This window comes from Dreissena polymorpha, chromosome 9, assembly GCF_020536995.1.
Source record: "Dreissena polymorpha isolate Duluth1 chromosome 9, UMN_Dpol_1.0, whole genome shotgun sequence".
Lineage (NCBI taxonomy): Eukaryota > Metazoa > Mollusca > Bivalvia > Myida > Dreissenidae > Dreissena > Dreissena polymorpha.
Window position 1 is genome coordinate 75545831 of NC_068363.1, and position 26435 is coordinate 75572265.

At 35.5% G+C, this 26435-nt stretch overlaps 1 protein-coding gene across 3 annotated transcripts in view; it reads right to left on the minus strand.

The window, feature by feature from the left end:
* Nucleotides 1–25740, minus strand: part of LOC127845263 (uncharacterized) — an 87709-nt gene extending 61969 nt beyond the window's left edge. For 2 of the 3 annotated variants that reach the window (XM_052376087.1, XM_052376086.1), the window contains exon 1: nt 25653–25739. The gene's annotated coding sequence lies outside the window, so the exon portion shown is untranslated. Of the gene's footprint in view, nt 1–25652 lie in introns of all 3 variants that reach the window. The other variant, XM_052376085.1, reaches the window with a different exon arrangement.
* Nucleotides 25741–26435: the final 695 nt, after the last annotated feature.

A 26435-nucleotide genomic window follows, 5' to 3' on the forward strand; every position in this document is an offset into this window, starting at 1 on the left:
AAATGTACAATATTTCACATCTAAATGTCAAAGAAGAATACATTGTATCTTTTAAACATTCTAAACAACAAAGCAACCTGAATAATATTTGTTTTCATTAGTCTCCGTTTGCAAATACCTTGACTTTCAATGAAAATTGTATATACCATTATGCAGCCGCCATTTTGGAACAAAATGGCCGCCATGTTATTATTTTTGGTGGCTAATTTTTTTTTGGAAAGAGCACATATTAAAGTACATTCACGGAAAATTTGGTGCTTGCTTACACGTTTGCAAGATTTTGCTGATAAAAGAACCTAAATCCCCAAGCTATATAGAGTGTAAACAAGGTTTTACTATAGCCACAAAAGAAAAATTGCCCCGCCCCATGGCGGCCATGTTTTTTCACCGATCCGAACCATTTTCGAACTCGTCTGAGATATCAATGAAATTAATGTTTTAACCAATATTCATGATGATTGGGCAAAATTGTGAATTCTAGAGAGTTCACGAGGTTTCTCTACAGCCATATAAGGAATACTGTCCCGCCCCCTGGCGGCCATGTTTTTCAACGGACCGGAACCATTTTTGAACTCAACCAATATATCATTTAAACAATCATTTTGACAAAATTACATGAAGATTGGGCATCAAATGTGACATCCACAGTGTTAACAATGTTTTTATTTTTTTTTTGACCTAGTGACCTAGTTTTTGACCCAGAATAAACCAGTTTCGAACTCAGTCGAGGTATCAATGGGACAAATGTTCTGACCAAATTTCATTAAGATCAAACAATAAATGTGGCCTCTAGAGTGTTCACAAGGCAAAATGTTGACGACGGACAACGCACGACGGACGACGGACGACGCACGACGGACAAAAGGCGATCACAAAAGCTCACCATGAGCACGTTGTGCTCAGGTGAGCAAAAAATGCCCCGCCCCCTAGTGGCCATGTTTTTAAAGCAACCAAAACCATTTTTTGGAACTCATCCAAGATATCATTTGGACAAATCTTCTGACCAAGTTTCATGATGATCGGAAAATAAATGTTACCTCTAGAGTGTAAACAAGGTTTTACTATAGCCATATAAGGAAAATAGATCCGCCCCTGTGGTGTCCATGTTTTTCAACCAACCGGCATCATTTTTGAACTCGTCCAAGATATTATTGGGATTAATCTTCTGACCGAGTTTCATGAAGATCGGACTATAAATGTGGCATCTAGAGTGTTAACAAGATTTTACTATAGCCTTATATAGCCATATAAGGAAAAATGCCCCGCCCCTTGGTGACCATGTTATTCAAGCAAACGTAACCATTTTCGAACTCAACCAAAGATATCATTAAGACAAATCTTCTGACAATATTTCATCAAGATTGGACTATAAATGTGGCCTTTAGAGTGTTAACAAGGTTTTACTAAAGTTATATAAGGAAAAATCTAGAGTGTAAACAAGGTTTTACTATAGCCATATAAGGAAAATAGATCCGCCCCTGTAGTGTCCATGTTTTTCAACCAACCGGCATCATTTTCGAACTCTTCCAAGATATAATTGGGATAAATCTTCTGACCAAATTTCATTACGATTGGACAATAAATGTGGCCTCTAGAGTGTTAACAAGATTTTATCATAGCCATATAAAGCCATATAAGGAAAAATGCCCCGCCCCTTGTCAGCCATGTTTTTCGAGCAAAAGTTACCATTTTTGAACTCAGCAAAGATATCAGTGGGACAAATCTTCTGAGCCAGTTTCATGATAATCTGAAAATAAATGTAGCCTCTAGAGTGTTAACAATGTTTTACTATGGCCATATAAGGAAAAATGCCCCGCCCCCTGGCGGCCATGTTTTTCAACCAACCAGCATCATTTTCGAACTCGTCCAAGATATTATTGAGATAAATCTTCTGACCAAGTTTCATTAAGATTGGACAATAAATGTAGCCTCTAGAGTGTTAACAAGATTTTATCATTGCCATATAAAGCCATATAAGGAAAAATGCCCCGCCCCTTGGCAGCAATGTTTTTCTAGCAAACGTAACCATTTTCGAACTCTTCCAAGATATCATTGAAACCAATCTTCTGACCAAATTTCATGAAGATTGGACAATAAATGTGGTCTCTAGAGAGTGAACAAGGTAAATGTTGACGTCGCACGACGGATAACGGACGACGGACAAAGGCGATCACAAAAGCTCACCATGAGCACGTTGTGCTCAGTTGAGCTAAAATGAGCGAAATGTGGCTCCCGGAAGTAGAAGATCGGGCAAAAAGGACCATGTTCAGGCATTTAGGGGAGAAAACCTGATTTAACATGCAAGCCACAACAGTATTTAAAGGATTTATAAAGACTTTCACATGTCTGCCATAACCTCTCAGAAGGGTTTCTCCAGAAAAATATTTATTGTGGAGAAATTTGCGTGTCTAATGACCTTGTTGTGAAAACATGGATACCATCTGGGGAAGACAAGGAAACCTTATGTGGGTAGTGACTTAAATAAAAAAAATTGTGACAAAAAACCTAATTTTCAGCCATTTTGTTGCAATTTCTTTGCTTTGTAGAGGCCTATATTAAGTGTATGTGGGCACAAATGCATACAAAAGTACTTATAATGCCTTATATATTATCAATAATGCCTTTTCAACATTCTCGAGTTTTATTTCTTTTTACCAACACTATTTTGGAAAATATAAAGAAAGACTTGACTGCTTTGTCCTATAAATTAATTTGTTAAGTACATAAAATAGATGTCTTAAAAATGTATATGTGGGTTGTATGTATAATATTTATGTGGCGTGTTCTGAGACTTTTGGTGCTATTCGGCAAGCGTCATAATGAGAAAAACTCATTTGAAATGACGTCGCTAAACTTGCGCTTAATTTTGTTTAGATTGCCTAATGTTTTCTGTGATTTTACTGTTAAGCTTACTTGAGTAACATAAAAATCGGTACAGACTGGCCATGGAAAGAATTGTCTATCAAACAAATACCAGTTGTTGATTTTGACCTTTTAATTTCAATGAGCTGACTTGTTACTCCCCTTTTTACGAATTTGGCCATTGCTAGTTTATAGCCACAAACAATACTTCAACACATGACGTTGATACCGATTTGAGCTTGTTGCTATTAATATTTTTTGGATTAAACTTGTCTGTTTGCTAGGTAATTGTTATTCTTTTAATCAACTGTACTTTGTATGGTTAAATGTACAAAATAATTACAATAATCAACAACATATTTTGAAACGAAAACTAAAGTAAAACTGGCTACCATGACCTTTCGAAGTTCCTGTGATATTTTGTTACAGTTTAATTTAATAAATGAAGGTCGTCAATGTTTTCTTAATGTTGAATGAGAAATTAATTTTGGTAATAATGCCTATTTTGGTAGATATTTCATTCTTAAATTTGTCTAAAATAAAATTACATTTTGTTTTGGAGAAATTACCTATTTGGAAATTCTCCTACCGTCATTGTCTGTCGCTGTAATAGTGAAATGTTATGTCTATGTTGCCAATATATAAAGCATAAGAAATTTAATTTGCTTAACTTCATGACTACTGATTACATCTTACTTTGTTTAAGCACAAAATAACATCAGACAAACCAGCTGGAAGATTAAAAGCCAGATTGGGTCTCTGTGCAGAAGATGTCAAGAAATTTAACCTGTCAATAATACCCGCAAGGAGAGTTAGACCAGACCAGACCAGACCAGACCAGACCACACCAGACCACACCAGACCAGACCACACCAGACCAAACCACACCAAACCAGACCAGACCACACCAGACCAGACCACACCAGATCAGACCACACCAGACCAGACCACACCAGACCAGACCACACCAGACCAGACCACACTGGCCCCGTGTTCACAAAACATTTTTGCAATCAAAAATCGATTTTAACTGACATTGATTTTCATTTTTGCCTATCAACTACAATGGAAATCCATGTTCAATGACAAGCAAAATCGATTTTCGATTGCAAAAACTGTTTTGTGAACACGGGGCCAGACCAGACCAGACCACACCAGACAGACAGACAGACAGACAGACAGACAGACAGACAAACAGACAGACAGACAGACAGACAGAAAGACAGACAGACAGACAGACAGACAGACAGACAGACAGACAGACAGACAGACAGACAGACAGACAGACGGACGGACGGACGGACGGACGGACGGACGGACGGACGGACAGACAGACAGACAGACAGACAGACAGACAGACATACAGACAGATATATAGATAGGATATTTTAAGAGGATGAAATGGAACACTGTGCAAAAGCAACTATTCCTGACTATCCCACATGCAGATGTAATAATGCAAGTTGCCAACAAATATGGAACTAATAAAAGCGCATATTACAGCTAGTTGCTGTAACAAATTTACAATCACGAACAGTCTTTGATATTGTGCAATTACAATGATAGAATTTAGAGTACCGGTAACAATAGCTCTCACGTTGATATGATATGTTTGAATGTTGAAGACAATTTACCTATACTCACTTTATTTTGCTCTTTTAATTATTGTGATACAATGTAATTTTAGCACAAACTGGCAAACGAGTTAGTTATTAAGATATGACTATCAGCTTTACATATCAAAAGTGGACATTGAATAACCGCATTATATATCAGACAAAGGATTAAAATTTCTAAAATGATGTTGGATTAAAGGCAAAGAATATCATATAATGTATTAAAAAACATTAAAAGTACATTTGTATGCATATGTGCCCACATACACTATAGGCCCCTACAAAGCAAAGGAATTGCAACAAAATGGCTGAAAATTAGGTTTTTTGTCACAAAAAAGAATTATAAAGTCACTGCCTGCATAAGGTTTCCTGGTCTTCCCCAGATGGTATCCATGTTTTCCAATCATAGTCATTAAAAAACGCAAATTTCTCCACAACTAATAGTTTTCTGGAAAACCCTGCTGAGAGGTTATGACAGACATGTGAAAGTTTGTATAGATCCTTAAATTATTGTAGTGACTTTCAAATGTAAGCAGTTTTTCTCCCCTAAATACCTGAACATGGCCCGTTTTGCCCGATTTTCTACTTCAGGGAGCCACATTTCGCTCATTTTTTAAGAAAATTTGTTAGGATTTTTTCTACATGTAGGCCAATACCTTTGTTATCAATGTTAATACACAGTTGTTTTAAATTGGACTTTGAACATTTTAAGTTTTCTAATTTACTCACCCTATGTAAGTTCTTTTCAAAATACACAGCACTGTCCCCTATGGTGTTACACAACTCACAAGGTATCGGGTTTCCTGGGGTGCGGCCGATTATCAAGCAATAGTTCGAGCCAGTTTGTCCACCCGAATAAATCTTCGACAGACTTTCAACAATATATTTGAATTTTCTCCCCTTAATCGATAGCTGGCGTCCTATTCCTTTAAAACAACGAGGCATGTCACATACCCAGTAATGCGTGCATATGCAACCACTTACCCCTAAAAACTTATGCTATTATTATACAAGATTTCTTTGAGAAACACAATGCCCCCCCCCCCCAGTAAGCCAAAAATGAAGTTGCTATGTAGTTTATCAGGGTTGCCACCAACCTGATGAAAAAAAATTCTTTGACTTTTCACTGACTAATTGCGGGACATATTCAGCCTCCTCCTCCCGTTACAGCTGACTAAATCCACCCATTTAATGTTTCCTTTATTCTTTAACATATAATATTTAACAACTTACAAAGCAGCACTACTTGTACACTAATCTATGCATGACGCAAGGCTATATAGTAAAAAATCAATAGGGGTCATCTGCAAGTCATAATAAATGTACCTATGAAGTTTCATGATCCTAGGCCTAAGTATTTTTGAGTTATCACCCGGAAACCATTTTACAGTTTCGAGTCACTGTGACCTTGACCTTTGACCTAGTAACCTGAAAATCAATAGGGGTCATCTACCAGTCATTATCAATATACCTATGAAGTTTCATGATGCTAGGCAGGGTTTTTTGGCCCGATTTTATGGCCGAAATTCGGCTATATTCCCAATTGCAAAAAGTATACTTTTTTTAACCAAATTTTCAATTTTCTAAGTATAAAAAGGGCAAATAATTCTGTCAAAATGCACGCCAGAGTTATCTTACTTTGCCTGCCCAGTCCCTTTATGATAGTAAGTAAGTGTACCTAGTTTGAATGCAATAGCTTTGATACTTTATGAGAAAAGTGGACCTAAACACAAAACTTAACCAGACGCCGACGCCAAGGTGATGACAATAGCTCATAACGTTTTTTTCAAATGACCTTGACCTTTGACCTAGTGACCTGAAAATCAATAGGGGTCATCTGCGAGTTATGATAAATCTACCTATGAAGTTTCATGATCCTAGGCATATGCGTTCTTGAGTTATCATCCGAAAACCATTTTCTTATTTCGGGTCACCGTGTCCTTGAACTTTGACGTAGTGATCTGAAAATCAATAGGGGTCATCTGCGAGTTATGATCAATGTACCTATGAAGTTTCATGAACCTAGGCATAAGCGTTCTTGAGTTATCATCCGGAAACCGTTTTACTATTTCGGGTCACCGTGACCTTGACCTTTGACCTAGTGACCTCAAAATCAAAAGTGGTCATCTGAGAGTCATGATCAATGTACCTTTGAAGTTTTATGATCCTAGGCGTAAGCGTTCTTAAGTTATCATCAGGAAACCATCTGGTGGACGTCCGGGCCGACCGACCGACCTACCGACATGTGCAAAACAATATACCCCCTCTTCTTCGAAGGGGGGCATAATGATATAATCGCTTATTAACGCCAGTATAATGAAAGTCTCATTAGCGCCCTCTTTAGAGCATCCCCGTCTACCACATTGTTAATTTTCAGTAAATTTAAGCTTACTTGGCAGACTAATCGGTGTCAGTTTCATTCAAAATATGACATTCTATGATGGTAGTAAAGATATGGTTCTATTCTTAAGTAAACTTATTTAGGCCGAATGTAAACTACGTAAACAAATCGAGTGAGAAAGCAGCTGATAACAATCAACACATATGTGTAACAACATTAAGGATCATTTCCAAACGTGTATTCGCCATAATATAAGTACACACGTTACAGGGACAGAATATATACTACGTGTACGCTCATAAAAACAATAGACAAATACATGTAAATTACGTTTTACAACGTTTTTTTATCAGTTGTCATTTGGCTCATCGGTCAGCTGTTTTCGCAAAAGGACCAATTTAAGGCAATTAACAGAAACGACAAAAAACAATTAAAAGGAAAATGTCAATATAATGAAACATTTTTTTTCACTATTCATAAAAAAGTATGATAATTACATGGACCGAGTTCTTTTATGAAAAGTGTTCTATGATCGAAGAACCCGAACTCAGATATTGGTTGCAATTGTGTTATATATCAATCAGAGAGTGATCGGAAGTTCCCGGGTATGATTTCAGGTAGATAAGAAAATGGACCGTGAACATTCATGAAAAAATACAGCTAAAGTTCAGCGGGTTGTACCAATACCGGTGCTGAGTTTACCGTTTAGTTTATACTTGCTGAAACATATAGCTAATTACACATACACTTACATTCATGTTTTCAGTAATACAACAGTTTCATTCCCATGATATGTATGGTAATTTAATAGTATCAAATTAAGATGAATATTTAAAATGTAAACTTTCTTGCAAATTACCCGTGACACACTTCCAATTGAGCTCTAGCAAAAACAATCTTATACCAGTACAAATAATAGGCATGTGTGTATTCTCCTAGCTTATTCACACCCGTAGAGCCGTTTTGGTCATGTTGATTCCTTTGAACAAACACAATGCTGCGAAATATGATCTATCGTTTTACAAAATAGACATAAATATTCTGCGGTTTAAACAACTTTAGACAAAATTAGTGATATTATTTTGGAAATGTTTACATGAACTCTTTCATTTAATATTTGTTCACAAACATGAAGCTGTTCCATACTAAGATTGCTTTAGTGGTTTGAAAAATCACATGTCAGAGATTGTATTTAATGGAAAAAAATATTTTATAAACACGGGGACGAAATTAAACGTTGTTTTGTTTTCATATTGTTATGAAATTGCCGTTATGTCCGTCAGAGATAGTATTTGTCAAGTGTTATTTACAATTGCCTATATAATTACACAAACATATAATGTGTTCGTATAAATACATTGTAAGCTATTGGTAAAAGTTAAATTAGTACCTGTTTTGTTTAATCGTTAGATCCGGGTTTACACCTGAAGTAAACTATTTATTTTACTAGATTTTGTCATCCCGATTTTATTTGTTATTAATAGAATTTATAGAAATACTGTTGACTTTGATTATTATTATTATTTAACAAGAAGGCCTGAAAGGCCCAAAGTTACTCATCTGAGATTCAAAGGAACTGACTAGGTTTATGCAGCCCAAGATGTCATTAGAACAAAATGTTCTTTAAATAACAACTTTCATGACAAGTGAACACACTGCAAGCCACGTTTTTCAACAGACCAGACAGATTTTCATACACATCCAAGATATCATTTAAACAAATATACTGACAAAGTTTCATGAAGATTCATAAGTCCATATAAGGAAAAATGCCGCGCCCACTGGTGGCCATGTTTTTCAAACAACCGTAACCAATTTCGAACTTGTCCGAAATATCATTGGGACAAATCTGACAAAGTTTTATGATATCATACAATAAATATGGCTTCTAGAGTGTTAACAGGGTTTTACCATAGCCATATAAGGACAAATACCATGACCCCTTGGTGGCCATGTATTTCCACCAACCGGAACCATTTTCGAACTCATCCAAGATATTATTGGGACAAATAATCTGACCAAGTGATGATGGGACAATAAATGTGGCCTCTAGAGTGTTAACAAGGTTTTACTAAAGCATGATATATACCCATATTAGGAAAAATGCCCCGCCCCCTGGTGGCCATATTTTTAAGCAACCAAAACCATTTTCGAACTCATCCAATATATCATTAGGACAAATCGTCTGACCAAGTTTCATGAAGATAGGAAAATAAATGTGGCCTCTAGAGTGTTAACAAGGTTTTACTATAGCCATATTAGGAAAAATGCCCCGCCCCCTGGCGGCCATGTTTTTTAACCAAGCAGCATCATTTTTAAACTCGTCCACAATATTATTGGGATGAATCTTCTGACCGAGTTTCATGAAGATCGGACAATAAATGTGGCCTCTAGAGTGTTAACAAGATTTTACTTTAGCCATAAATAGCCATACAAGGAAAAATTCCCCGCCCCTTGGCAGCCATGTTTTTCAAGCAAACGTAATCATTTTCAAACTCATCCAAGATATTATTAAGACCAATCTTTTGATAAAATTTCATGAAGATTGGACATTGAATGTGGCCTCTAGAGTGTTCACAAGGTTTTACTATAGCCATATATATATATATATATATATATATATATATATATATATATATATATATATATATATATATATATATATATATATATATATAGCCATATAAGGAAAAATGCCCCGCCCCTTGGCAGACATGTTTTTCAAGCAAACGTAACCATTTTTGAACTCATTCAAGATATCATTGAGTCCAATCTTCTGATAAAATTTCGTGATGATTGGACAATAAATGTGGCCTCTAGAATGTTAACAAGGTTTTAATATAGCCATCTAAGGAAAAATGCCCCGCCCCCTGGCAGGGCCCTCAATCCATTTTAGCGGAAGCTGGTTACTACCCATAGCAGGGGGAATTTTCGCGGCGTTTTCCTTTTGGGGGACTTTTTTACTTACTCTCTAATTATAACATGTGTAAATGTTTATACTATATTCATTGCTATTTTCATAATTAAGTATGTTTGACAAGATTAAATTAAAATAGAATTGAGATATAATAATCATGAGACACATCTATCTATCTATTATTTATTTATTTTATTTTTTTAGGGGGAATTTTCCCCCCAAAAGGGGAGAAAAGTATACTTTTCAGGTGGGGGAATGCGACCGAATTTCGGCCGTGAATTTGACAGATTGAGGGCCCTGCCTGGCGGCCATGTTTTTTCACCAATCTGGACCATTTTCGAATTCTTCCGAGATATCAATAAAACCAATATTTTGATCAAGTTTCATGAAGATTGGGCAAAAATTGTGACTTCTAGAGTGTTCACAAGGTTTCTCAATAGCCATATAAGGAATACTGCCCCACCACCTGGCCATGTTTTTCAACGGAATGGAACCATTTTTGAACTCAACCAACATATTATTTAAACAAACATTTTGACAAAGTTACATGAAGATTGGGCATCAAATATTACTTCTACAGTATTCACAAAGTTTTTCTTTTTTTGTTGAACTAGTGACCTAGTTTTTGACACAGCATGACCCAGTTTCGAACTCAGTCAAGGTATCAATGGGACAAATGTTCTGACCAAATTTCATGAAGATCAGACAATAAATGTGGCCTCTAAGAGTGTTCACAAGACAAAATGTTGACGACGCACGATGCACGACGGATAAAAAGCTATCACAAAAGCTCACCATGAGTACAACAGGTGAGCTAAAAACAAAACAATAAATATGTATCATATCGGTATATGTATAACATTGTCTGAATCTAAGTATCTAGTTATACAACTATTTCCAATGTTTCTGAAAAACAATGTATTTAACAAACAATATCGCATAATCATTCTGACGTGCCTTTATTTGGTAACCTCATGTGTAATTATCGACTGAGGTGTGTAGTTTCCAAAGCTATTGTCTAAATGTTGATTTGATTGATTGAGTAAACTACTATCTGGAGACCTTAAGAATACATTTATATATATAACAAGAGGATCGTGAGCCTAAGGCAATCTCCTCAGACCAGAAGGAAATGCACTTTAATGAGAAGGTAGTGTAGAGAATAATACTTTTTTATGGAAGATTAATACTTAAGAATTTATAGGGAATTTTTTTTTCGGAACTCGACTGGTTATTCATTAGAAATAATAATGTGACCAAGTTTGAGAACAATTGGACAACAAATGCGACTTCTTAACAAGATAAACTTGAGATTGTCTCCTGTAACAAGATTAACTTGATACTTCTTCCCTTTACAAGATAAACTTAAAATTGTCTACCTTAACAAGAAAGGCATAGACCAATGTTCGTATAACGAGGCTCTTAAAAAAACATCATGTACTTTAATATTATGGCTACAACGCTAATGTCGTCTTGTTGAATTATTTTTATTCATGATTAAGCATTTAAAAAGACATTCATACATTTAAATTGTAACACAACTAAGGTCGGTGATTGTATTCATTTACTTACGAGTTAAGTTTTCGAATGTGTTTAAATCTGTCAACTTTATTGTGGCAATTTTTTATATAATATGTTACAAATATCTACATAAATGTAAAAGAAAAAGACGTTTATCTTACGAACAGCTATCTTAGTGGCAGACCAACAACTTGTAAAAAAAGGCCTAGATCTCATTAAGAAGTCCACATGTCATAATTTACATACAAAATGATTCATAAAAAATCATCACTAGATGCATTTTGACTCTTTAAAAATACAAGTTTTGCAATATATTAGTCATAAATTAACGACTTGTTTCTGAAGTTCCGATGGGTCAAAAATTTCTCAATGTGTGCATTATTTCTGGTGCAAAATTTTCATTCAAATAATATATGCACTGAGTTTCAAGTCTGTATTTAGTTACAACACAAAATCTTTTGGAACACGCAGGCTTCCCATTCGTTGAACTTGACAGCATCAATTTCGCGGTCTTACAAAAAACACGGGTTTTACAAGGCAACATGTGATTGGTGTTCCCGGTAGAAAAACTCTGTACTTCAGTTCTATAAACGGACATGTACTGAAATTAAAGTATTGGCGCATAAAATTGTTAACGGGTGTTATTTTCACAACTTATTCGCCCATATGTTATTTATCGCTCACCATTTGCATTTAACGTTTTTGTTTGTAATAATTGTTTGCAGTAAAAGGGTGTGATAATGATTATCGGCACCGTCTTTAAAGAACTTTTAAATAACCGGATAACACCTTTAACAATTAATAAATCCGATCCGATTTAATACCGTTCACAAACGTTACTGATTGTGTACATTAAGGCAATGAACTTTTCAAGCCAATGACATCACACGAGATAAATTTACAGTCCTCAACAATTACTCGATAGATGCTAATCGGCTCCACTTCAAAGGGATGCTTTGAACTTTCATGACCATGTGTTGTATTGAAACTTAATTACGGAAAAGCCATCTTGTGTACTTTGTCAATTTAATTGTTTGTCCAAAATACAGGTAAACAATTGGTGTTCTCGCAGTTTGGATTAAATTGTTGACAATTGATAATACGGTCGAAAAGGAACTGTCGTGTTTGATGTAAATAAATAGGGGATAGTTGTGTTTACAAAGCAATTAATCATTTGTTTTCGCAGGTTTGATTTTATTTTTCATTAAGAACCATTATTCTAAGGTACTGTTCTCACCACATATGCATGTGTCCAGTTAGTGCGCACACACTCTGTAGACGGTGACATGTTAATCGAAAGAGATAATGATGAAAAGATAAACGACGCATGGGGGGAGCCCCTCGACGTATTGACTGTGTTCTAATTCTATTTATAATACTTGGACATGAATCTCACTTAGGAGTATAATGGGATTTATTACCATTGAACTCGAGATGTCAACTGACTGACGCGCGGGTCAACTTTTCGATGCATCATTCAATTGATGCATGGAAGAAAAAATGATCGGGTCACAATCGAGTCATTTTGAATTGCTCGCGTCAAACGCCGGATTCTGCGTCTATTGAAATCCCTGTACGGTTATTATAGTGGATCAATTATTTAACATTTCTAAATCCATCAAAATAATAATACCTTGTGTTAACATTATTTAGCAGAGTGGTGAATGGCAAATTATGATATACAATATAGATACATTTTGCAGTTGTCCTATTTCCCCTGGCAAGTAGAAGTTGGGTCCGGGCAAGATATTTTATAATCTAGTTGTCCGCCCAGGCGAATGCAAAAAAGAACAAAGAGCATTAAATTTAGACTTTAATTAGACTTTAATTGCTGCACAGTTATCATTTTGTTAAAAGTGAAAAAATTAACAAGAGGGCCATCATGGCCCTAAATCGCTCACCTGACTAACCAAATACAATCCACACCCAGATTTCATCAAGATAAATATTCTGACCAAATTTCATAAAGATTGGATGAAAACTGTGACCTCTTTTGTCTACACAAGGTTTTTCTATTATTTGACCTAGTTTTTGACCTAGTGGCCTAGTTTTTTATTCCAGATGACCCAAATACAATCCCAACCCAGATTTTTATCAAGATAAACATTCTGACCAAATTTCATAAAGATTGAATGAAAATTGCGACCTCTATGGTCTACACAAGATTTTTCTATTATTTGACCTATTATGTGACCTAGTTTTTGACCTAGTGACCTAGTTTTTGATCCCAGATGACCCAAATACAATCCCAACCCAGATTATATCAAGATAAACATTCTGACCTAATTTCATAAAGATTGGATGAAAACTGTGACCTCTACTGTCTACACAAACAAATTGTTGACGGACGGACGCACGCATATACGGACGCCGGACATCACACGGTCACATAAGCTCACCATGTCACTTCGTGACAGGTGAGCTAAAAAGGTTTTGTGGTGTATTATTTTGATCTTTATTAAAAAATATGAGGTTTACAGTTAATGTAATATTTCATTACCATCAGGGCAAGTACTTTTTTAAGTTGGTTTTTAGGTTGATGATGAGCCATCAGGGTCTTGTTTAAAAATAATTGTTCATTAAATTGATAAAACTACTAAAATGTGTAAAAGAGACGTTACACTTACTTGGTTATTGCAGTCGTTAAGGCATATAATTAAGTAATATAAAGAACTGTTGAGATAAGGTCAATATCCTTACAACAAAATATATTGTCCGCCATTTTGATATGTTAACAGTCCCGGCCAACTTTCTACATCGCAAGAACGCAGTATAGGCTTCACTCAACTGTGCAAGAATGGAGTTGCGAAAACCATAGAAAGACGACAACTTTAGATATAGATAAATTGGGAACATATTTCAATGACTTGTAGTTATTTACAGCTTATGAAATCATATCTTTGGAATGCTTGCTAAACATTAAATTTAAGTAACAAGGCATCAATGTTCAATATGTCTGAATTACATTAAGTGTTATTTATACCAAAGATCTATAAACAGATCTTTGTTTATACTCATTTTGATGGTTATATCCAGTTCTAAACAGAACAAGAAAGGAGTAGAACTGAATGCATTAGTCATTGCACGAATTTAAATCGCAAGAAATGTTTTAAAATGTGTCAAAGTACACCGCAAGTTAAACAAGAGGGCCTGAAAGGCACAATGTCGCTAACCTGAGATAACAAGATATTATTGGGAAGAATCTTCTAACCAAGTTTCACAAAAATCGGAAAATAAATGTGGCCTCTAGAGTGTTAACAAGGTTTTACTAAAGCCATATAAGGAAAAATGCCCCGCCCCCTGGCAGCCATGTTTTTCAACCAAACGGCATCATTTTTTTAACTCATCCAAGATATTATAGGGATGAATCGTCTGACCAAGTTTCATGAAGATCGGACAGTAAGTGTGGCCTCTAGAGTAATAACAAGATTTTACTATAGCCATATAAGGAAAAATGCCCCGCCCCTTGGAAGCCATTTTTTTCAAGCAAACATAATTATTTTCGAACTTATCCAAGATATCATTGAGACCAATCGTCTGACCAAATTTCATGAAGATTGGACAATAAATGTGGCCTCTAGAGTGTAAACAAGGTTTTACTATAGCCATATATAGGCATATAAGGAAAAAGGCCCCGTCCCTGGTGGCCATGTTTTTAAAGCAACCAAAATCATTTTCGAACTCATCCAAGACATCATTGGGACACATCTTCTGACCAAGTTCCATGATGATCGGAAAATAAATGTGACCTCTAGAGTGTTAACAAAGTTTTACTAAAGCCATATCAGGAAAATAGCCCCGCCCCTGTGGTGTCCATGTTTTTCCACCAACCGGCATCATTTTTTAACTCGTCTAAGAAATTATTGGGATGAATCTTCTGACCGAGTTTCATGGAGATCGGACTATAAATGTGGCCTCTAGAGTGTTAACAAGATTATACCATAGCCTTATAAAGCCATATAAGAAAAAATGCCCCGCCCCTTGGCAGCCATGTTATTCAAGCAAACGTAACCATTTTCGAACTCATCCAAGATATTATTAAGACAAATCTTCTGACCATATTTAATCAAGATTGGGCGATAAATGTGGCCTCTAGAGTGTTAACAAGGTTTTACTTTAACCATAAAAGGAAAAATGCCCCGCCCCCTGGCGGCCATGTTTTTTAACCAACCGGCTTCATTTTCGAACTTGTCCAAGATATTATTAGGATGAATCGTCTGACCAAGTTTCATGAAGATCAGACAATACATGTGGCCTCTAGAGTGTTAAAAAGATTTTACTATAGCCATATATAGCCATATAAAGAAAAATGCCCCTTCCCTTGGCAGCCATGTTTTTCAAGCAAACGTAACCATTTTCGAATTCATCCAAGATATCATTGAAACCAATCTTCTGACCAACTTTCATGAAGATTGGACAATAAATGTGGCCTCTAGAGAGTGAACAAGGCAAATGTTGACGTCGCACAACGGACAACGTACGACGGACAACGGACCACGGACAAAAGGCGATCACAAAAGCTCACCATGAGCATGTTGTGCTCAGGTGAGCTAAAAATGAAAGTACGCTCGCATAGTTTTCCACTTTGTTTGATTTGGTCAACTGAAATGTATTTTAATGTATTTATTTAATTAAAAAATGATGCAATAATGATGAGTCTCATGCACTCGTCACTATTAAATGAATAATTATGGACCATATCTGAGGTATTGAGGTATCTACCATTCCAATGCTTTGACTCAGTTTTGTTCATGTTTGTGAGTTTTTCCAGTGCATTTTTGTGTTGCCCAGTGCATTTGTTGTGTTTCGTTTCTCACTGTTAAGTTATTTATTTCTTGAGATTAATAAGGGAGAGCATTTCATAATTTAGCTTAAAAACTAAAAATATTAAATTATAAGATTGACTTTATTCAGTAAAAATATAACCGAATACGTAAACGGTCACTTACCGTATGCAACGTGTACTATGGGCATACGTCGCCTTATGACTAAACAGTGTAATGTATACAGGGGTGTGATCATGCTGATTGGATATACGAATAATTTTCCTTTAGCCTACCTGGCTTTTTATTAGATATTCTTAACAAATGATTGGGGCATATAAACATGAATTAATTAACTTCAATCAAAACTAACAACAAAAACTGAGACACCTAAAAACGCCTTCCTGTGCGATTATTAAATACAGTCACCGTGCTTTCACTTCGCCGGCTAGAATACCCTATGCCCTAAAACAGTCCACACATATATCATGCACACAGTGGACGATACAATACTAGCTGGGCGTTTCAATACTGAAGTCACCATACACTCCAAACCGCGAGTATGGAACCTATTCCTACTACGGAACCGTCACGCAGAAGCTACCAGATCTATACCAGGAAAACCCGCCATGCACTCCAAACCTTGAGCATGGAACCTATTCCTGCTTTAGCACCGTCACACAGGAGCTAGTAGATCTTACATAGATAAACTGGTCTGCTAACGCACCGTTCTTCTAACAGGGTTTAGATATATGGAATGGTTTGACTCAGTTCATCCCTAACACTGCTAGGAGACTACTGTGAAGCCAAAACTACCTAATATATTCTATTGTGTATTAACAGTCAGTTGCCCTTTTTCTCTCGACACGCTTCTTACGGTGACAGGAACTCGATACCTCAAAACACCGTTTATACACGCTAGAAAGTCACGTGACCCTACAAAAACATTGACTAATCCATGTTAAACTATGATCTATACACACAGTAGCCTAACGGGGGTGTCAGCCTCTTGCTTACATGATGAAATTGATATGTAAATACTACTACCAGCAGGCAGCAGAGATTTAGCACAATTGATTTAATCAGAGTAGCAGGAAATTTTAGTGGTAAAGATATATCACCAGTTAGGATAAGTAATTCACCAGTCTTATAAAACTTAAACACTTTCCGAATGATATCAACATCTCATCTTGCATCTTTGTTTATATCACATGACTATAGGCTGAACGGTACCTTAACCGTTTAATTTTATCTTCGTTAACAGGGGTTTCACTGTCGATCGCCATTGGCGCCAAATGGAGCCACTTTTAAAAATTTAGCGCCATTTGGCGCTAAATTTTTTAAAGTGGCTCCAATTTGTTTAGGTGGCGAATTAAAAAAAATCGGTAACGGCGATGTAAGCGACCTACAGTGCGGTGAAATCACTTGAGCGTGTAAGTGTTACAAACGGTGATTTTACTGCTATTGTCAAGTTTTATGAGGGTTATTATCGGATTAACGGCTCCTTTATGATATTGAGCAATAAATTAAGTAACACGGGGACAAACTGTCACGACGATCAATAATCATAATGATCATTACGGCCGCTATTTCTTTAATCAAAACCATGGGGCTGGCAAAAGCATTTAATTTCTCCACAAAAACAAATAAAAACTTGTTTCAACAGGTAATTGTGAGCTTTTCTGTTTAATAGTTTCATTATCATAATGTTCTGGGAAGGATATAATTTGATTAAGATACCAACAATTTCTGAAACAAGATGGCCCTAGTTCGCTCACCTGAGAAAAGTCGGTTTATTCAATCTTTACCAAACGTCAGACATGACCTATATCTTGTCCAGACAAGCATCCTGGTCAAGTTTCATCATTATTGAACCAAAACGCTGGCGTATGGAGTGTTTTTGTTTTTGTAAGATTTGACCTGGTTACATATATTTTGAGTTGACCCCCCTAATCAAACATCAAACTTTGCTTATAACAAGGGCTGTTTGTAAAACATGCATGCCCCCCATATGGGCTGTCAGTTGTTATGACAGCCATTGTGTGAATACGTTTTTTGTCACTGTGACCTTTACCTTTGAACCAGTGAATTGAAAATCAATAGGGGTCATCTGCAAGTCATGATCAATGTACCTATGAAGTTTCATGATTCCAGGCCTAATTATTCTTAAGTTATCGTCAGGCAACCATTTTACTGTTTCGAGTCACTGTGACCTTGACCTTTGACATAGTGACCTGAAAATCAATTGGGGACATCTGCCAGTCATGATCAATGTACCTATGAAGTTTCATGATCCTAGGCGTAAGCATTCTTAAGTCATCATCCGGAAACCATTTTACTATTTAGAGCCACAGTGACCTTGACCTTTGACCTAGTGACCTAAATTAATAGGGGTCATCTGCCAGTCATGATCAATATACATATGAAGTTTCATGATCATATGCCTAAGCGTTCTTGAGTTATCATCCGGAAACCATCTGGTGGAGGACTGACAGACGGACCGACCGACATGTGCAAAACAATATACTCCCTCTTCTTCGAAGGGGGGCATACAAATATTTATTATGACCAAGATTCATAAAATCTGAAACAAAAGGTTGACCTCTAGAGTGTTTACAAGGATACACACAACTACAATGTATGACTATTGACTATAAATAGTCAAAGGGGAGTAACTACTGTTAAACGTAAATGCAATATTTAGAAGTTGTCCCCCATGTTCCATGACCTCAATTTATGATTCTTAACAAGCCTTCTTATTATATAAATATAAGGAAAACTGCCCAGTCCCACTGGCAACTATGTTTTTTAACGGACCGGAACCATTTTCGAACTTAACACACGTATCTAGGAAACAAAAGTTTTGACAAATCATGAACATTGGACCAAAAATGTGACTTCTAGAGTGTTTACATGTTTTCACTATATACATATAGAGAAAAATGCCCCGCCCACTGGCGGCCATGTTTTTTCACCGATCTGAACCAATTTCGAACTCGTTCGAGATATCAATAAAACAAATGTTTTGACCAATGTTCATGATGATTGGGCCAAAATTGTGACTTCTTGAGTGTTTACAAGTGTTCTATATAGCCAAATAGGGAAAACTGCCACTATATACCGGTACATATAGAGAAAAATGCTCCGCCCACTGGCTGCCATTTTTTTCACTGATCTGGACCATTTTCGAACTCCTCCGAGATATTGACCAACTTTCATAATGATTGTACACAAATTGAGACTTCTAGTGTGTTTACAAGATTTCTCTATAGCCAAATAAGGAAAACTGCCCCCGTTTTTCAACAGACCGAAACCTCTTTTGAACTCAAACAACATATCATTAAGGCAAACATTTAGACCAAATTTCTTGAAAATTTGGCCAAAAATGTGACTTCTAGAGTGTTCACATGTTTTCACTATAAACATATAGAGAAAATGCCCCATGTTTTTTCACCGATCATTTTCGAACTCGTCCAAGATATTAATAAAACCAATTATTTAACTAACTTTTATGATGATTGAGCGAAAATTGTGACTTCTAGAGTGTTTTTACAATGTTTCTCTATAGCCAAATAAGGAAAACTGCCCGCCACTGGCGGCCATGTATTTCAACAGACCAGAACCACTTTTGAACTCAACCAAGATATCATCAAGACAAACATTTTGACAAATTAACATAAAGATTGGCCATAAAATATGACTTCTACAGTGTTTACAATATTTTTTTTTGTTTTGACCTAGTGACCTACTTTTTGACCCGGCACGACCCAGTCTCGAACTCGACCGAGATTTCATTGAGACAAAGCTTCTGACAAAGTTTCATGAAGATCGGACAAGAAATGTGGCCTCTACAGTGTTTACGAGCAAAGGTTAACAGACGGACTGACGGACATATGACGGACAAAGACCGGTCACAAAAGCTCACCTGAGCAATCAGATGAGCTAATAAAAAGTATATCATTAACTCGGTGTACTTTATTTCGGATATGTTATAATTCGGACATTTAAAGATAGGGAAATTTATGTGTTGGTGTGTTGTTTATAGTTTGCAAAAAAATATGTTTTATGTTATTTCAGGCAACTAGAATGGATGGTGGCAATTATCTGGGCCTTTCTGTCAGCAAAAAGGCGTTAAAACATTCATTTAATTGAACCTGGAAATCATCCACCACTAACATAAAACGTTTTAACAACAGAAGCTGATGTATAATGACCATATATAACAGTTTAACAATTTTAAGTGAGAAACTTTACTTTCTTATGTTTAATATTTCTTTTTCCCTTTCAAAATATGTTCATTGGTGTGATTATATGTTTAAATAATTAATTTTCAAACATTTATGCAGCATAATGTTTAATGCATTGATGTTAACATTATTATATTATTTTGGTTATCTGTGTTGTTTATCAAGTTGAAAAAACAGTTATTTATGTACAAATAAAGCTTATTATGACTTATGAAGGTATGACTTATGAAGGTACTTATTGTTTTTTATGTAATAACATACTTTTTAAAGTGATAATATAGTCAATGACATAAATGGAGTAAGGTTTCTTTAAATGATTGTTTTTATTAATAAGGTTGGAATAACCGACAGTTTTCACGTCGCGAAAAAGTGGCGACAACTTATTTAGGGCCAGTGAAACCCCTGGTATTGTTTGGTATTGCAAACTTTACTTAATATAAATCTAGTGATTTAAATATGGTTTGAAAGTGTGACATAATATCGCCATATGATAGTGCATGCAATTACCAAACACTGATGCAATGTTTAATGGTGTTATGAATTTGATTAATTTCAGTTAAATGTTTCCGAAAACAAGCTACCATAAAAATAGGCTCCTCCACTTGCTTTCATATCAAAGCACTTTATGTGTATAGCACACATATATTATGGACTGTAAACATAAATGTATCTTTTGAGAAAGCAGGCTCAAGAAACAGGCACTAAACATTAAACCATGTATGTTTTGCACGCATTATCTTTTGAAGGAAAATTAACGTTATATTAATAATCAGTGCCCTCTGGTTCTGAAAGCTAGTAAAAATTGACGCCAATTTGCAAACTTACAAGTAGATGTGGACGAATACCGCCACTTTATGCAAAAACTCGTAGACAAACTATTACAATGAATTCATCCACGCCCATAAGTGAAAGTGATTTTTTTTAACATTCTGTAACGAAATTGTCATTTAAGCCCATTTGATCATTTTCTTAAAGCATCTCTCATCTATGTTCAGGGGTTTTTCAGCACTGTCTGCGCCTCCGGAAAACGGAGGCACTCCCAAAGCAAACGGACCCGATCCCAAACCCAATTTCCAAAAAAATAAAAAGAAAAATACATTATTATTTTATGTTATTTTAAGAATGAAGTGTCTTATAACATGTGTGACTAACCAGTGTTTGTTTTGGTCAAAACTATCTGCTATAAGGCTTTGACTGTACAGTTCTTATCTCAGAGAGTTACTGTAACTGAAAAACAAAACTGCAGTACTTGAATAAACGTTGAACATGCCCAATATTGCATCTGTTTATATAAAGAAGACAAAATAACAAATAAAAACTAATTTATTTATTAAACCACTGAACTATTTAAGCATGATAAATTCACATTTTTCCCGAATGAGCCGTTTCATCGAAGCAAAAATTCCCAAAGTGGCCAATTTTGTCGATAAAAAATTCCCAATTTGGTCAGACTCCTAATAAAAATAATCCATGATACCTTTTAGATCAGGCATAACCAACATAATTTTGTAATAATACCAAGACAAGACATGTGGGAGTGTGTAGAGTATAGAAACAAATATTTACATGTTAAGTACTACTACTACTACTACTACTACTACTACTACTACTACTACTACTACTACTACTACTACTACTACTACTACTACTACTACTACTACTACTACTACTACTGCTACTACTACTACTACTACTACTACTTCTACTACTACTACTACTACTACTACTACTACTACTACTACTACTACTACTACTACTACTACTACTACTACTACTACTACTTACTACTACTTCTACTACTACTACTACTACTACTACTACTACTACTACTACTACTACTACTACTACTACTACTACTACTACTACTACTACTACTTCAACTACTACTGCTACTACTACTTCTACTACTTCTACTACTACTACTTCTACTACTACTTCTAATACTACTACTTCTACTACTAGTGCTACTACTTCTACTACTACTACTTCTCCTTATACTTCTTATAATAAATATAGTACATGTAACTATAAAAATAATTATAACAATAACGAACTTCAAATGCGTCTGCTGGAAAATGTAAAGCTATATTTACATTTATTTATAAAGTTAGATATGCGTGCACAATATGTGAACTTCGTATCGAAAACTGATACATGAAGACGATAAACTTATTTTTTTTATACTTCATAAATGATATATTACTCTGTCAAGTAAGGATAATTGTTGGCATACTTCAACGTTCAAGAAAATGCCTTAAAATAGGTTTTACCGGTGGCGAGAGCATTTCGCTTCGCGCTTATTTAAAATAAAAATACAAGGTAAGCATTGATGCAAAGCATCAAAGGGCGTCGGGAATTTCAGTGTAAAAGGAACTCAATGAAGTTACATGGAACGATTTTTTTCTACGGTAAATATTAATATATTGGCCGATCATTTTAAACAAAATAGAAAAAGATACTGGTATAACCATTATCTATGATTTGGTGTTATAACCACCAAATAACCATTATCTATGATGTTGTGTTATAACCCCCAAATAACCATTATCAATGATTGTGTGTTGTAACCCCAAAATATTTCATAGTTCATTTTATTTACATTGGTTTCCTTTTTTTACTGGCATCCGTGTTCAGTTTTCATTAATGGAACAGAATTGTGCAGGTTTTAAAAAATCTGCTTCATCTCACAAAGTGCGCATGGATAGTGTCACCTAAAAAAGTCCATACCAACGGGTCCATACCACCAGTATAGTAAAACGTGTCGCGCTTCGCGCTCTTTATGTGGTTCTTAAAAATACTTCGAGGAGTGCTTGACTCTAGGGAAACGGGTTGCTGGGACACAGCTCCTCCATGATAAGCGGCTGCTTTCTTTATATAAACTCATTGTTACAATCAATAATACGTGTCGCGCTTCACGCTCTATATTAGGAAGGGATAGTACTTAGGGCCTATGATAGACAACCATAAACAACAACAAAATACATGGATAATAGCTGTGTTGTTTGCATTTATTTGTTAATATAAAAACACGTGTGTTTTGTATAAGATATTTAAGTGATTTAAGTGGTGTAAGAAATTTTAATTAATGATGTCACCACGCGGCATCCATTAATTTTAAGGAAATGTACTGTAAAAGTTTAAATGTGTTTACGAACCCCCCCCCCCCCCCCCACCCTCTCACACATATATTTCATGGGCATAATAAAAACAATAAATGGTTACAATAAAACAGCATATTTATTTAAACTAAAATGTCTACATCAAAACAAAAAGTTAACATAGAACACAAATAAAATAATTTGATTCTACTGGGGCTCGAACCTTGGACTTCCCACATGTGAGGAAAGCGTGTAACCACTGCACTACGGAACCGCTTGAAAATCACCTTCTAACTAAGATATTAATAAGTGACTGTAGTGTAACGGTTATCAATAAAGCAATAAACCGTGTAATCGCTGTCGTCTTGTAAAATTGAAGGTAATACGCGTTAACCAAAACTCGAACAGCAAAAGACTGCGCTATTGTTAGAAAAACCACAAAATAAATATATTTTTATTATTTTTTGTATTTATACAAAACCAGAAAGTTTCACCGGTTCGCGTATTTGCCCAGTCCCTGTGATCTTTTATTATTGCCCAGTCCCTGTGATCAGTTATTAATTAAAAGAATTAGCTTTGCATTATTGGCAATAAATGTTGTAGTAAATGTAATAGGCATGAATGCAATACTTATTTACACTAATTTACACAAAAAAAATCACCACTATGAAAGAAATTCTGACAACAAAAATATATACATTGATCCGTTAAATAACTTCTCCTCCCATAAGCGAAAAAAACGTATTACATACTAGTCGCTGCACTTCAGAGATACGCCAATGAACTACGCAAACAAAACAACCGCCTTAAGAAAATTTGTTAAATGTAGAAGGATGTTCTATAAAACGTCCGGATTGATGAACCAACGCAAATCGCACACTTAAAAATGCACAACCTTACTTTTTAAACCATCAGCTATATAGATTGAAATATGAGCCGTCATAACAATCTTTATTCAGTGAATCAGTTTAAGACTGCTAAAGACATCATTTTAAGCAGGACATTGATGTTTTATATAATAATACCAAAAATAGTTTATGTTAAACACGATTGTTCATGTTACTAAATAAACTCTATTGTATAACAACAGAAGCTTATCGTAAAATAAGTATAATATCATTGGCGTAGCCAGCCCCAAATTTTAGAAAAGGCAGTATCTAAGGTCATTCTAGGACGGTCCGGAGGCAAACCCCCCGGAATTTTTTTATACCTAGACTGTCTCTGGTGCATTTTAAAGGCCATTTAAACCACATTTTATACCTAAATTATCGGAATCGTGGACGCTATAGATGACCGTTTAGTGTCAATAAAGTTTTACACAAAAATCTGCTACAAGTTTATTTTTAATTTAGTTTCTGTTACCATAAACGGTGTTTGAAGTGACAATGATGTAACAACCTTTTCTACAGAAAAAAGTCATATAATTCATTTGAAGTCAGATAGAAAAAAAGAGACGCAGCTGTCTCATACAACTTCGTCAAGCCATAATTTGTATATGGATAATATAATGTGCTTTATATATTTATTTTGAAATACTAAAATAATATAGATCTACCTTATAATATGAAGAAAAACGGATCTATCAAATATTTGAGCGAATAATGTTGCATATATTATTAAAAATCTTTTAACTGTCTTAACCTGTTTTATTATTCTTCATATTTTTAATATCAATCTTATTGAGCGCTAATTCAACTCTCCTGTCTCCAGTCGATTCACACATGTGAAGAATTTGTTTTCGATCAACTGGAATGTGTTTATGCACAAACATTAAAGCGATGCCATTGACATGCTACTATATAATAACATTATATTTACTTTAGATATTATTCGTTTTAATATGAGTTCTTTTTATAAATTTTATTTTTGAGTTTACATCTAATCAGCTGCCGCAAACTTCCTGTTGTAGTTCAGACAAGTTCACGTCATGGACGATTTTTTTTTTCATTTTCCAACTGGTTCGTCCACCATAATTATCTGCCTCAACATGAACCAATGGTACTCAATGATAATATTTGTTTGTGAATATCATAGTGACTGAAATTCATTAAATTGCCTAAATTTCTTATATAGATTTTATTCTTTGACATAAATTTTCATTTTTTTTCCTTGTAATCTCAACATTGCTCTGCACATTTTAGCCGAGGCAACTGTCTCTGTGTGCCTCAGCGTGGCTACTGCGCTGATATTATATCTTATGTATAGAATAATAATAAACGATAATTATGTCATTAATATGCGGAATGTTTTTAGAACGTTATTCACATTTATTTAAATAACTACTTACTCAAAAATGGAAATACATCGTCGTCTAGACTAACAATTATCCTTGAAGTGCACAATCTTTAGTCTGCCTGAAACATCAGTGGCCGTGCGCAACATGCGCGCGTCGATCTCGCGATTCTGAAATGAATATGTTTTTATCCAATCATTGCACGTCTGCGATGTCCGGAGTTCTCCGTATAAAAGATATCACCAATTGAATATTTACTGAGTTGCGGTTAATGTAAATATCGCGTTGATCGATTGAAATGTATCCATGTTTTTTAAAAACGATACTGTGGTTTATACCATGATGCCATGATACGACACAAATTTAAATTTCAACTTGCAATTGGTGGAAAGTATTACACGGATTCATCTCAAACGTAATTTGTAACTGAACTTTAATTTTAACCAAAGTGAAGTTTTTTCCCTAACGTAGTATAGAAGCCAGCTTTGTTTTATGCGCTGATAAATCCCACCGTTATTTAGAGAGAGAAAGAGAGAGAGGGAGGGAGGGAGGGAGGGAGGGAGGGAGGGAGGGAGAGAGAGAGACAGACAGACAGACAGACAGACAGACAGACAGACAGACAGACAGACAGACAGACAGACAGACAGACAGACAGACAGACAGACAGACAGACAGACAGACAGACAGACAGACAGACAGACAGACAGACAGACAGACAGACAGACAGACAGACAGACAGACAGACAGACAGACAGACAGGACAGACAGACAGACAGACAGACAGACAGAGACAGAGAGAGACAGGGAGAGAGAGAGGTTTGACCATCAGATAAATAG